Genomic DNA, 14137 nt, shown 5'->3' with positions numbered 1-14137 from the left:
ATATTCCAATTCTAATATTTTGGCATTTTTCTAGTTATAGTCTAAAACCTGTTCTATTTTTTGAGGGGTTTTTTCATGGGTTTTAAACATGCTTAAAAAACGAATGCACATGATAACTAATTGTTGACAAGAAGCCAAATTATTCTACTTTTATTTAAAATATTATGTTCCAATTTGCAGATTTTTGCATTTTTCTAGTTACATCCTAAAACCAGTTCTATCTAGTCGCGTTTTTGATTCTATGCTTATTGCTAAAGTATTGGTAATGGAAAGAAGGCAATGAATGTCACGTTCTTAATCGCTGTGTTATTCTTCCATTGGCAAACATTTTTAGTATTTTATATTATGTCAGTGAAATTCCTAAAAGGGGAGACAACCCTTTAAATGATCACCCAAATGCAATTGGTTCTGAATTTCCCAATATTAAGATGATCAGTGTATAATGAAATCTTGTTAAATGTATACTCAGCTATTAATTAACGATTACAGTCGTGAAAATAAAATTTATGGCCTTTTGTTTTAAACTTATTGCTAAAAATAATTCAAACAAGAAGAAATTGCTAAGATTTTTTGGTTTTTTTTACTTCAAAGTCGTACGAATGTCACGTTCTTGACCATATAAATCCCCAGGTGTAATTATCTTATATTAAAATATATAAATATTGCTCCATAAAACCAAAATATGTTTTATTTTTATATGGGGATATATTCAACATATGCAAAATTATGTATTTACTCATTTGCAAGAAGACATGTACACGCAGAGAAAAAATATAATTGGGCATGGTTACTGTAACCATTTATATAGTGTTACAAGTTTTTTAACTATATTATAGTCACAGTAAACATTTACATGATTGTGGTAACCATAATATGGTTAACTTACGATTCACATGATTGTCTCAACCATATATATGGTTACAGTAAACATATATATGTTTGTGGCAACCATATTTATGATGAATAATTTTATAATATGTTGTTCTCAGATTATGATAAGCCTTAAGCCGAGAGCACCATAATATGATAAGTCCTTCATCATATAAATGGTTGTCACAAACATATATATGTTTACTTTCTTTACTCCTGCCCAAACATTGGAGGCATGAGGAACACAAATATCACGTTCTTAACCATAGAAATGCCTATATCTAATTGTTCTATATTAAGATATATAGATATTGCTCCATAAAACCAAAATAACTTTAATTTTTTATGCGGATATATTCAGCATATGCAAAATAATGTATTTACTCATTATTTCAGCCTTTTAATTTTGTGGTATTACCATTTTAACCAAACAATTTCTAACAAACTTAAAATGTGTTAATTACATACAAGCAGACAAACATTTAAACAAAAACTTACTACATGCAACATTTATGCAACAGCTTCTTGTAGCTAGTTGTTGTTATTTTATTAACACTTCAGTGATTTTAATGTTGGCCAAAAAAAATAAAAAAAAAGTTAAAATATGTACTTGTAACTACAAGTACAAACAACTAACAACATGTGTTAAAATGTTTTATTTTGTTGGCCGAGTTGTTGAACAACCAACCAGTATTAAGTATTTCATAAAAAAAAATTTGTATTTCTTGAGAAGTACATGCAACATGCATAAATACATACATCCAGCTGTCCGTCTGTCCATATAGTCGTATAAATATTTATGTTTTGTTTTATTTGGGGGGAGGATGCAACTTTTTAAGTTAATGATGCAACATATGTTTTCACATATTGTTATTGCTGCTGTTGCATATTATATACATTTTGATTTTACTTTTAAAATTCTTGTGTTTCGTAGCCGACAAATTACTTACAATTGCAATTGCGGTACGTTTTGGCTTGTTATAGATCTTTGATTTTATTTATCGCTGCATATACATACGTAAGGAGTGAGATCGAAAAATTCTTAACACACGTTTTTCATTACATTTTTTAACCCAAGTATTATTTGAATTTTTTTTTGATCAAGTTACCTTTGAAAAACATGTCAGTTATTATGTGTAATGTCAATTATATTAATTTTTTTGTTAATCTGATTAAAATGAGTGACCAGAAAAAAGTGCGTACTGAAATTATTAAATATTTTCAACAAAACCCAACTTGGTCTTACAAAAAGTTGGCCAAGCATACAAAGGTCTGCCGTCAAACTGTTTCCAATGTTATTAAACAGTACCGGGAGAACTTGTCAGTTGATAGAAAACCTGGTTCAGGTAGAAGGAATGGTCCACATGATGTTTCTAAAGCCAAAAAAATAGAACGCATTTTCAAAAGAGCTCCCAACACATCCGGTAGGAAAGCAGCCCGGTTAGCTCAGTGCTCGGACTATTTGGTACGAAAAGTTAAAGCTAATGCAGGTTTAAAAACATACAAGGCTCAAAAAGTTCCTGACAGGAACGCTACTAAAAATTTAGAGGCCAAAAACAGAGCACGGAAATTGAAGTCAAGTTTTATAAAAAAATATTCTTGCTGCATAATGGATGACGAAACGTATGTTCTGGCAGATTTTTCGCAACTTCCAGGTCAAAAATTTTATGTTGCTGATGCTCGAGGGAATGTTGAAGAAAAGTTTAGGACCCAAAAGCAGACAAAATTTCCCAGAAAGTTCTTGGTATGGCAAGCAATATGCAGTTGCGGCAAAAGAAGCCACTCATTTGTTACAACGGGCTCTATAAATACCGAAATTTACATCAAGGAATGTTTACAAAAAAGGCTGCTTCCATTCATAAGACTTCATAATGTGTCCACTTATTTTTGGCCTGACTTGGCATCCTGTCACTATGGCAAACAAGCCCTTGAGTGGTACAAGAACAATAATGTGGTATTTGTACCAAGAGAGGCAAATCCTCCAAACTGCCCGGAGCTAAGGCCAGTGGAGAGATATTGGGCTCTTGTTAAAAGAGAATTGAAGAGTACAAAAAAGGTGTCCAAAAGTGTGGTAGATTTTAAACGGAGATGGACTACATGTTCGAGCAAAGTGACAGAAAGCACTATAAAAACGTTAATGGAAGGGTTTCCGAAAAAGGTTCAAAATTTCATCACTAGTGATTAAAACTATAAAAATATTTTTTTTTGTAAATTGCAATAATAATTTCAATCAAATAAAAAAAAAATTAAAGCTGTAAGTTTAGTGGTTTCTTTTTTATAAACATATATGTATGTTAAGAATTTTTCGATCTCACTCCTTATATGTATGTAAAAATGCTAATATGTATGTAAAGGCTTAAACAAATTAAGTCAATAATCGGCCTTAAGCCCTATTAACCATATTTTTGCTTTAAGTGTGTGTTTTTGTACGATTGCTTTGAGTGTATCATTGTCAGAGCTTTTGAGTTTTGTAATATACGAGTAATAAATATTTACAACCAAACAGGTTTATGTATTTTATTGTATTTTTATTTCTGTTATGATTGTAGTAAGTAGTTGTTGGTGTTCTTTACATGGCTGTTACAAATAAAAAAAACGACAACAAATGGCAATGGCAACACCTACAGCTGCACAAATGTACGAGGGTTGTGTCACATGTCTGTAGACAATGGAAAAATTTCATTCATGCTTAACTTTGTTGTTACTTCCGTTTAACTATATCCACAACCCTGCAGCTCATGGTACCAGTTCCACATTGATAAATGGGTTAGCCACTAAAAACCTGCTCTAGTTAAACTCTAGTTTATTCTTTGACAACCTCTGCATAACCTTGTTATTATACCCTTCACCTTCGTGAGAAGGATATAATAAGTTTGTCATTCCGTTTGTAATTTCTACATTTTTCATTTTTCCCTATAAAATATATATATTCTGGATCCTTATAGATAGCGGAGTCGACTAAGCCATGTCCGTCTGTCTGTCCGTCAGTCTGTTGAAATCAATTTTCTGAAGACCCCAGATATCTTCGGGATCCAAATCTCCAATAATTCTGTCAGACATGCTTTCCAGAATTTTGGTATTTAAAATCAGCAAAATCGGTCCACAAATGGCTGAGATATGAGGAAAAAACCAAGACAACCTCGATTTTTGAACTATTTTTGACCTATATCTGGATTACTAAGACATTATTATAGACAAAGACATTTGCAACGACGTATATAAGACCATGGTAAGATGGACCTACAATCGGTCAATAATCAAAAAATTGAAAAAACAAAAAAAAATTTTAAAATTTAAAAAAAAAAAATTTAAAATAACAATCGAAAAAATTTGTTTTCCAAAAAATGAAAAAAAAATGGAAAAAAAATTAAATTTTGTTTACCTAAAAATATTTAAAATTTTTAAGTATAATTTGGCGAGGGTATATAAGATTCGGCACAGCCGAATATAGCACTCTTACTTGTTTTTAGAAGCTATTGTTAATGCGACAGCTCGCAGAATCATGACATGTTTTTTATTCAAATTCGTTAACCGCTCAGCTATATTTTCCCGACTTGAAAAACATACCAGTACTGGTCTCGACGTTGTGCTACTAGCCAAACCTTTTAGCTATTTATACCATGTCGTCTAATTTCCTATGTTTTGAAAGGTTGCTAATATGACGCAAATTAATAAAAAGGGAGAGGCTAACAACCCTTAACCCTAAAGTTATGCGTTCAGAGCTTTCCAAAGTTATGATGATCATATTAAACTTAAATCTTGTTATATATACATTTCTTTAATCATTATCGATATTCTTGTCGAAGGCCGGGGCTCTTCTCTCGGATTATGAAGAGAGATTTGAAATGCAATAGTCAACGTTATAAAAGGGGATACATAAGATTTAAATATAATTATGTCCAAGATAGTATATTGAAGCTCGAAAATAACTCCTTTTCCAAAATAATACCTAGGTATTGAGTGCCAAATGTTCCCGCACTTTTTCATGTCCCGGGTAATCGGGATTAATTTTGAAATTTCCTGGATCCCAGGAATTCCCGCCTGGAACAAATTATTCAATTTTAAGAACGTAGACTTCTTTAAAAATCTAGAAAATTTCTTTTATTTTAAAATGTAATTGGATACAAAAAAAATCCAATAACAATTTAATACAAACATTTTAAACTGACTCGATTATATACAAACCAGTCATCATTTGTACCGGAATGGCTTCAGTTTCCATTAGATTGAGTTCTACCTTCGTTAGATTCCAATTAATTCCGTTAATTAGCAAAAAATAAATATTTATTTTTTTTTTTAATTTTGAATTGGCTGTGTTTTGCTTATTAAATATGTTAATTAAATTTTGAAGAAACTTTAATTATTAAACAAAATTCAATTCCATGGTTTTATTCCAAAAATTTTCGTTTTACTCTTTGTGAAAAAGCTAAATACTAAAATAATTCCAAATACCATGTTATGGTATTTCAACTACAATAACTCTTATATAGAGTTTTTCACGGGATGCTTTAAGCATTTTGTAGAGAAAGTCATGTTCAAAAAACATCACATAAAACTAACTAAGACAATTCCCGGGAATTCTCGCTCCATTTCCTGGGATTGAAAATTTTGCGGAATTCGCGGGTATTATTTTTCTTAGTTTTATGTGATGTTTTTTTAACATGACTTTCTCTACAAAATGCTTAAAGCATCCCGTGAAAAACTCTATATAAGAGTTATTGTAGTTGAAATACCATAACATGAGCTCGAGGTTTATTCAGGGGTACCGGAAATTTACCACTGATATTTTCTAAATTCGGCAACAAGTTAGTCATCAAATTTACAACTGACTCCAGTTTTTTTCTGTATGTAGATGTAAGGTAGTCGTCATTGTCACAAATGTGGAAAGATGGAAGGTGGAAATCTTGATTTTTTTATATGACAGTTTCATAAATTCCAAGCCACTGCCAATCACATGATACTTTTACGTTTTATATTTATAAATTCTTATACGAAAATAGTTCACTATGTCATCCTTAAGTAACCAATATATGACTTTCTTAATTATTAACTATAAAATTGCTAGGAAGTTATACAAGTTTTCCTTTTTTATATAAGTTTTTGTTTTTTAAACATAAACAAATTTTATAATAACGACCTTAGGACTATCAACGAGCCCCTGAAATCCTTGTATATTTATAAATTCACATATGATTTTTAACATAATTACACAATTGGTAGCAAAAATAGCAAATAGCAAAATAAAACACGGTGTTCAATTCCGGCCAAAAATCCATAACATCTTTATTTCTTCATAAAAATTTTTTAAATTTGGTATTTGTATTAAGAATGATCGATAAATATTTCGATGTTCAAATACAGGGTTTGGCCAAAAAAGCATGGACGTTCTAAAAGTATCAAAAAATTGCATGTAAGTGGTTGAAATTTAGTCCAAAAATAAAGAATAAAATATGTGATCAAAAAAAAAAATGGTCATTCAAATTTCGGATTACATATACAGGGTTTGGCCAAACAATCATGGACGTTTTAAAAGCATCGACAAAATTAGGTTATTCATGTAAATGCCAGAAATTTAGTCCAAAAATGAAGTGATTGAAAAAAATGGTTGTACAAATTTCGGAATACATATACAGGGTTTGGCCAAACAATCATGGACGTTTTGAAATTATCGGAAAAGTTAGGTTATTCATGTAAATGCCTGAAATTTGGTGTACATTTAAGAAAAACACATTTTTTTCATCGCAAAAAATATTAGAAATTGCATACAGGAGTTGGCCAAATAAACATTGACGTTATTAAAGTATCGAAAAAAGTATGTAATTCAATTAGGTTTATAATTAGAAATAACATAAATGATCCATTGAAAAAATTTCGACATACAAATACAGGGTTTGGCCAAGTCATCATAGACGTAAATAACTCTCAAACTTACATCATTTTTGAAATTGATCAAAAAATACAAAAAAAAAATGTGTAAAATATGAAGGCACCTAAATAGTTCTGGTTATTGGAATGGCAGATAATTGCAGCTAAAATTTATAACACTTACTCTTGATACTTTACAGTATTAGATGTAATTTAGACTTAACCTCTAATAGCCCCTTTTAATTTGTTCTAGTTTCTATCGATTTAAAACTAGTTCCTAATCACTTCACTTTTATATAAAAAGAACACGCAAAAACTCCTTAATAACTACGTGGAATAGTTAACTGCTAACTGTTTTATAAAAACATGTGCTAACTTTAAAGAAAAAAGCACAGGCTACCTCTATTCAAAAGTAAAAAAATCAAATTTTTCTAATATTAAAATGACAAGAAAAAACCTTTGACTTTACAGCACTATAAATAACCATATAGTTACTTTATAGCCAAAATAATAATGATACTGTATATTCTGAGGTGTTAAGAAAAATATGCCATCAAAGTTTTATAAAAATTAAAAAAACAAAAAAACATTTTTGGCCGGAATTTACCACCGTGCATCGTTAGTTTAGAAAGAAAACGCGCCAAGTCCAATTTTTATTAAAATAAAATAAAAAGCGACTGAATAAGTAAAGTTCAGGCACATTTTTAAAAAGCATTAAGTAAACCGATGTTTTCAAACGTTTGTAATAAAAACAAGTAAGAGTGTTGTAATCGGCTGTACCGAATCTTGTATACTCTTCTATGGGGACTTGAATCCAAACTGTTCAGAATTTGTTAGAGTGATTAATTTCATAAAACTTTAAATGACTTATGTCGAAATTCATGTTAATATCATTACAAATAAATAATTTATTGACAATAAAATATTTTTCTGATATTGGGATTATATGGGGGTAGCGACAATTATGGACTGAACCTCACAAAAGTTGGTAGAAGGTTCATATAAAACTTGTTTATGTCCAATTTCATCACGATATAAATTATTTTTTATCACTATATTAATTATTATAAGGCAATTGTGAATTTTCAAATCATTTTCTGAACGTATGAGGACTAGGGCAAAATGTAGACTGATTTCAGAAATACTTTACAGTATAATTTCAGTGTACTTAGAACAAAGTTGGGCAACATTTTATTATGATTGCTGCATAATCCTCAGATTTATTACTGCTCAAATAGTATTTTGGGGGATATTTGTATGGTGAAATCATGGACTGATATTGACCATTTTCAACACCTAACAAACCTTATCAACATAGAATATGTGTGGAAAATTTGAGCCAGCTCATTTTTCCTATCATGTTTTCAACAGACAGACAGCCAGACGGAAACAGTTAGATAGTCTTAGGATCTTATGAGCATCCAGAATATATTGTTACGTTTTAACCTTTTCAAAACGTTTATTTATTTCCTTTAAATAAACCGGATGCTTTTGATTGCAAATAAAAGCCGTTTAGTAGTTTGAAAATTGTAACAACTCTTTATTTATTTAAAATGTACAACAACAGAATTAAATAGTCACTCAGTGTTTTTTATACACGTTTATAAATTCGCAGAAATAAAGACACACTTTTTAATGTACACGAATTCACTTGAAAAACACAGCACACTTTAAGGCACTCAGTTGATGTTTATTTGAATGGCGTCTCTGATAAACTCACTAACGACTGCAACCTCTGCCACTATTTATAACACTGCCATCTGCACTCTAGATTTCTCTTTAACTGTCTAGAGGTTTCTAATACATACGCCATCTGTGATGTACTTTCTACAATGTTCTTTAACTGAATATTCGAATTCGAATATACGGTCGCAGCAAACAGCGTTGCCAACTTACGATCAATGGTCAACTGAAAGCTTTTATTCAATGTTAATAATGCCCTCAGATATGTTACAGTTTGCTATTATATTTACAGCACTGTTATTTAAAAGCATTCTGCTACTTTTAAATCAGCCGTTAAAATCGTTACATTTGAATTCAATTACAATTTCGTAACAATATTAATGAGGGTCTATTATGAACGGAATGACAAAATCAATACATCCCCCATCTATTTTGATGGTGGGTATAAAAATGCTAATAACTACATGGGTGCTATTTTTATATTTTCATCTGTATATGTTTAAATATTCTCAAGTATCTTTAGAATGCGAATACTATTGTAAATTTTCCTTATATTTTTATAGTTTTAAGACAACATTTTATCATTGTTTGTGTTGTTGGCTGGCTGGCTGGTGTCGTTGTTGGTGTGTTATCAGTTTTATAATCAATAAAGGAAGATAATGATAATTTTACAAGGACGGTATATTTCAGAAGAGCGGTATGAATGAATGCCATAAATAAATATGTAATGTAGGTAGATTAAATGAAAATAATTAAAAATGTTTTTTCATAATTTGTTTTAGTACTTTTATGAGTTAAAAAAGTGTTACTAGAGGAGGTGTAAAAATGTTATGGAGCCACATAATTAAAAACAAATAAAAGGGGAAATATATATAAACAATTTGAAAGTTTATACTTGAAAAGTAATGTTGAATATTTAATTAATTCTTGTTTTAAGTTTCAGATTTGAAAGGTGTGTATTGTTGTTTGTATTTATGAAATTAAACAAGTTTTAATTGAAATATGTTAATCGGAAGGGCATATTATTACCAAGTATTAGCTGGCTATATTTCTAGTAGATACTGCTGATTTACATTGTAGATAATAATACACAATGTGTCCTATGTAACGTTTAAATAATATCCAAAATGAATGCACCTTTCCGCAAATATTTTCCAATTACAAAACATACATATTTTTATTTTTTTTAATTTCCTAAATAACTACATTATAAAAATAGAATCATTAAAATTTTGAAATAGTTCTCAGGGTTTTAATGCGTTTTGTTTACGTGCCAGAATACAACAAAAAAGTCTATAGATACAAATTTAAGTTTTAAACCACTTCTGATGTGATCGTGGTACATACCGTGTAACCATACTGAGATGAAGCTGCCAATGATGATGATGATTATGATTATTATGATTATAGCCTTTCAACACAATCATTTTTTTTTTTGGTTTTTTCTTTTGTTTTTTGTAAAATCAAAAGAAATAAAAACAGCAACGCACTCAAAATTCACTTTCAATATAAAATTAAAGAAAATTACCCATAATTTGGCTGGTAAAATAAACAATTTACTCATTCTTTAAGTGTTAAATTGTTTACAATAAAACCTTTTAACTTCTTGTAAAATACATAAAAATAAATCAATACAAGAAGACAAAGAAATAAAACCAACAAACAAAAAATATATAATAATAAACAATACAAAATGGTTACAACAATGCACAGTGGGGCAGAATAAATCTATTATTTCAAACTGAGTGACCTAATTGCCATACAATTTCACATAGGAGTATTTGAGGTTAAATTTTTAAGAGGGACTGTACAGCCCCTAAGGAGCGGCGCTTTGATGTCTCTAATAGGCCACATGCAAAACTGTTAAAAGTTTGCGAATTTTTTGTGCTTTTTAGTTTTGATTTGGTTTAAGTTTTGATTTGGGACTTTAAATACTTATGAGGGGCGGACATTCAAGTCAAATTTTTTTCTTGATTCGATTTGAAAGATTTTTGTATATATTTTTTCGTTTTTACCTTTTAAAAACGGTTTAAAATAAACCGTATTCTTTTAATTGCAAATAAAAGCAGTTTAGTAGTTTTAAAATAATAACAACTCTTTATTTATTCGAATTTAACATCAACAAATTTAATTCAATCTCTTAATACACACACTAGTATTATTAGTTCTTAAATTAACACACTTAATAGTGATATTAACTATAGCTAAGCTTACTATCAACTCAATAACCAGCAACTCGTCGTTACTATTTATATACACCGCGCCATCTTCTAGCAAATTCCAGCATTTTCTATTACAATGATCAACCAGAGCTTTTAATGCTGCTTCGCAGTTAATGTTACCATACTTATGAACAATAGCATTGTCTATAAAGGTAGGGTCACATATGACAAATATTTTACGAAAAAGACGTAACCACTAAATAAAATACATTTGATTTCTTTTATCCATTTCAAACCCTTATTTTACTTAGGATGATTCAAAACAAAAAATTTAGTTTTATTTTATTTGATGCTGTTTGATCTTACAAAACATTTGTAAGAGTAAACACGTCAAACAAATTTGTGTTAAAAAAAATGGTTGTGCTACCTTAAGTAGAAGTTTCTAGCGATTGAAATTGTGATAACCCTGAATGTTGCAAGCAGCCGTTGCAGTCCTTTGAATTCATATTGATAACACAGGTCAACAGCAAAAAAAGGCAAACTATTATATAGATTTGATGTATCATGGCTGCTTAAGTACAAAAATGGAAAAAAATTTCAGTTCAATGGATAGATTTTTATTTTTAAATTTTTTTAGTAAAATAATAAATTTTGTTAGAACTTTCTCCACATACTTAATTAATGATAAATGAAAAAGGGTTAATCGGATGTTATTAAGATAAACTTAGAATAGTTGAGATTTAAATAACCTTTAATCAGTTTATATATTGCGTTTTAATCTGCTCAGTAGTTTCGGAGTCATAATAACAAATTGAAGCAAAAAATATATTTTTTACGTGAAAATAGCAACATTTTTTTGGTTTTAAAAAATAACGAAAAATAGAAAACGGCAGAAATTGTTCACGTTTATTAATTTACCCCAAAGCTATATGTAATGGCAACAAAATGAGATATCGATCATAAAAATCTACGGATTTTTTTCGAATTTATTCACAATTAAGTGAATTCGCTCATTTTCACAAAATTTTAGTTTTTTTTTTGGTTTACATAAAATTGAGTAGTTAATGTTCTACTTTTGAATCGTTAAATTTTAAAAACAGTTTCCCCATACTATGTACAATTTTTTACATATATACTGGGTTTTAATCCGCACAGTTGTTTCGGAGTTATAATAACAAATTGAATCAACAAATATATTTTTTACATGAAAATAGCAAATTTTGTGTTTTAAAAAAATCATGAAAAATCGAAAGTGGCAGAAATTGGTCAGGTTTATTAATTTATCGCAAAGCCACATATAATAGCAACAAAATGAGATATTGATCATAAAAATCAATTGATTCTTTTCGAATTTATTTACAATTAAGTGAATTAGCTCATTTTTAAAATAAATTAGTTTTTTGTTTGATTTACATAAAATTGAGTAATAAATGTTCTTCGTTTGAAGGATTGAATTTTGAAAACATTTTCCCCATGCTATGTACAAATTTTTACACATATATCGCGTTTTAATCAGCTCAGTAGTTTCTGAGTTATAATAACAAATTGAAGCAAAAAATATATTTTTATATGAAAATTGGAAATTTTTTGTTTTAAAAATATTATGAAAAATCTAAAACGGCAGAAATTGTTCAGGTTTATAAATTTATCGCAAAGCCACTATAATAACAACGAAATGAGATATTGATCATAAAAATCGATTGCTTCTTTTCGAATTTATTCACAACTAGTTGACCGCCCCGGCTTCGCCTGGTAGCTATTTACTAGGGTATTCAATTAATCGGGTTTCTGGTTTAATCGGTTAATCGAGCAAATAATTAATCGGGGTTTAGATTTAATCGGTTAATAATCGGTTAATTTTAATTTATTCGATTAACCGAATAATTTGTATATCAATTTTATATTGTGTACTTATGTATAAAAAGAACAAAAACATAAAAAACAAACAAAATATAACAATTTAACAAAACAATAAACATAAAATAGGGAATCTTCTGAAATAATCTTTAAAAAAAATAATATAATTTAAATTCTTTTTTTTAGTTTTAATTAAACTTGGCAAAACTCTCTCACTGATTGTAGATGTTGGATAAATCGAAAGTAAGGCATGATTTCTCATTTTTTTTTTATAAGTATATAAATTCCTCCATTATACCATTGGAGTGCTTTTTGGATTTTTTTCGATTTAGAATACTTTAATAGTTTCGCTAAGTTTGATAAAATACTAGTTTCAGAAATGTCTTCAGTTACCATGCCGCCCTCCGACTCGTTAGGACAAAGCTAATCATAAAAAATTCTAGAAAAAAGGTCTTTTTCAAATTCATTGGTTTCAGCATTTGTACTATACTTCAAAACACAATTGCTAGAAGGGAATGTTCACGTGTTTAAAACTATATTTCTATAGAAAGTGAAAAAAAGACATTTCGGTTAATCGGTTAATCGACACAAATTAATCGGTTTATTTGTTATTTGTTTTACCCGGAATTTTTAGATTTTTTTTCTTTACAAACCAACTCCTGAAAATTTCTAATCGAATAAAAAAAATCAGCCAAATCGGTCCAGCCGTTCTCACGTGATGTCATTACATACATGGACCATTTAATTTTTATATATATAGATTAAGTGAATTTGCCCATTGTATGGCTTACAAGCGTGTAATTTGAGTGAAAATTTTACATGTATTTTGTTTTTGTTACAACAACAAAATATATTCTTAAATATTTTGCAAAGAGAATTTATATCCCGGCTCTCGGTACCGTCAACAGAGTAAAAAATCAAAAAATTTCATTTTTGGGATTTTGAAAACTTTGTTTGGTATTGTGGGATACTGAATAGCAAATCATAAATTTCTTTTTCACTTTAGCATTTTGTTCAAAAATGTCTATATAACTATAAAATTTCTCTAAAGATGATTCATAAATAAAAGTTTTATTTCATTTTAAAAACTAAAATTTTCAAAAAAAAATCAGCTAACTTTTTTTTATTCCCATATATTGGCAAAAAGTCTCCTATAAATTTCTTAATTCTTAAAAATTTCATACATTTTCGAAAAGAAGACACAATTTCCTATACATTGATATATAATATGCATATTTTATCTTTTCCATTCAGCCCCACTGTGCAGTGGTCTAAAAATAAACAGCAGTCAAATTGTTTTTTTTTTAAACCATAAATACCTGAACTTGAACCTAAATGTTGGTTTTTGACTTTCGCTTTTTATTTGTATTGGGTCATATTTTACCACAGAGATGGAAAAATAAATTATATTGAACATTATCGGGCATGAAAATGATTAAATATTAATAATATGTCTCAGGTTCCCTATTTTTGCAAAAGTTTATTGACTTTCCGAAAATGTGAAAAAGTAAACATTAAACTTATTTTAGATCAATGGTGCCCAACATACATATTCTTATTCTCTTTTGTTTAGTAGTCACTGAGATAGCGACTGATCACTGAAAGAAATATTGGGATTGTTTAATATTTATATTTCGAACTTTAAAAAAATCATTAAAGTGATGTCTGATTTTTTCCCTCAATTTACTTCTGCAAACATT

The 14137-nt window shown here is 29.1% G+C and overlaps 1 protein-coding gene across 2 annotated transcripts in view; it reads left to right on the top strand.

Moving 5' to 3' along the window:
• The window catches only part of blo (bloated), a 326331-nt gene that overhangs the window by 97612 nt on the left and 214582 nt on the right, over positions 1–14137 (top strand). The gene's annotated exons all lie outside the window — the stretch shown is intronic.

Source organism: Calliphora vicina, chromosome 5, assembly GCF_958450345.1.
Source record: "Calliphora vicina chromosome 5, idCalVici1.1, whole genome shotgun sequence".
NCBI classification, from domain to species: domain Eukaryota; kingdom Metazoa; phylum Arthropoda; class Insecta; order Diptera; family Calliphoridae; genus Calliphora; species Calliphora vicina.
This window is presented reverse-complemented; position numbering and strand designations above follow the sequence as displayed.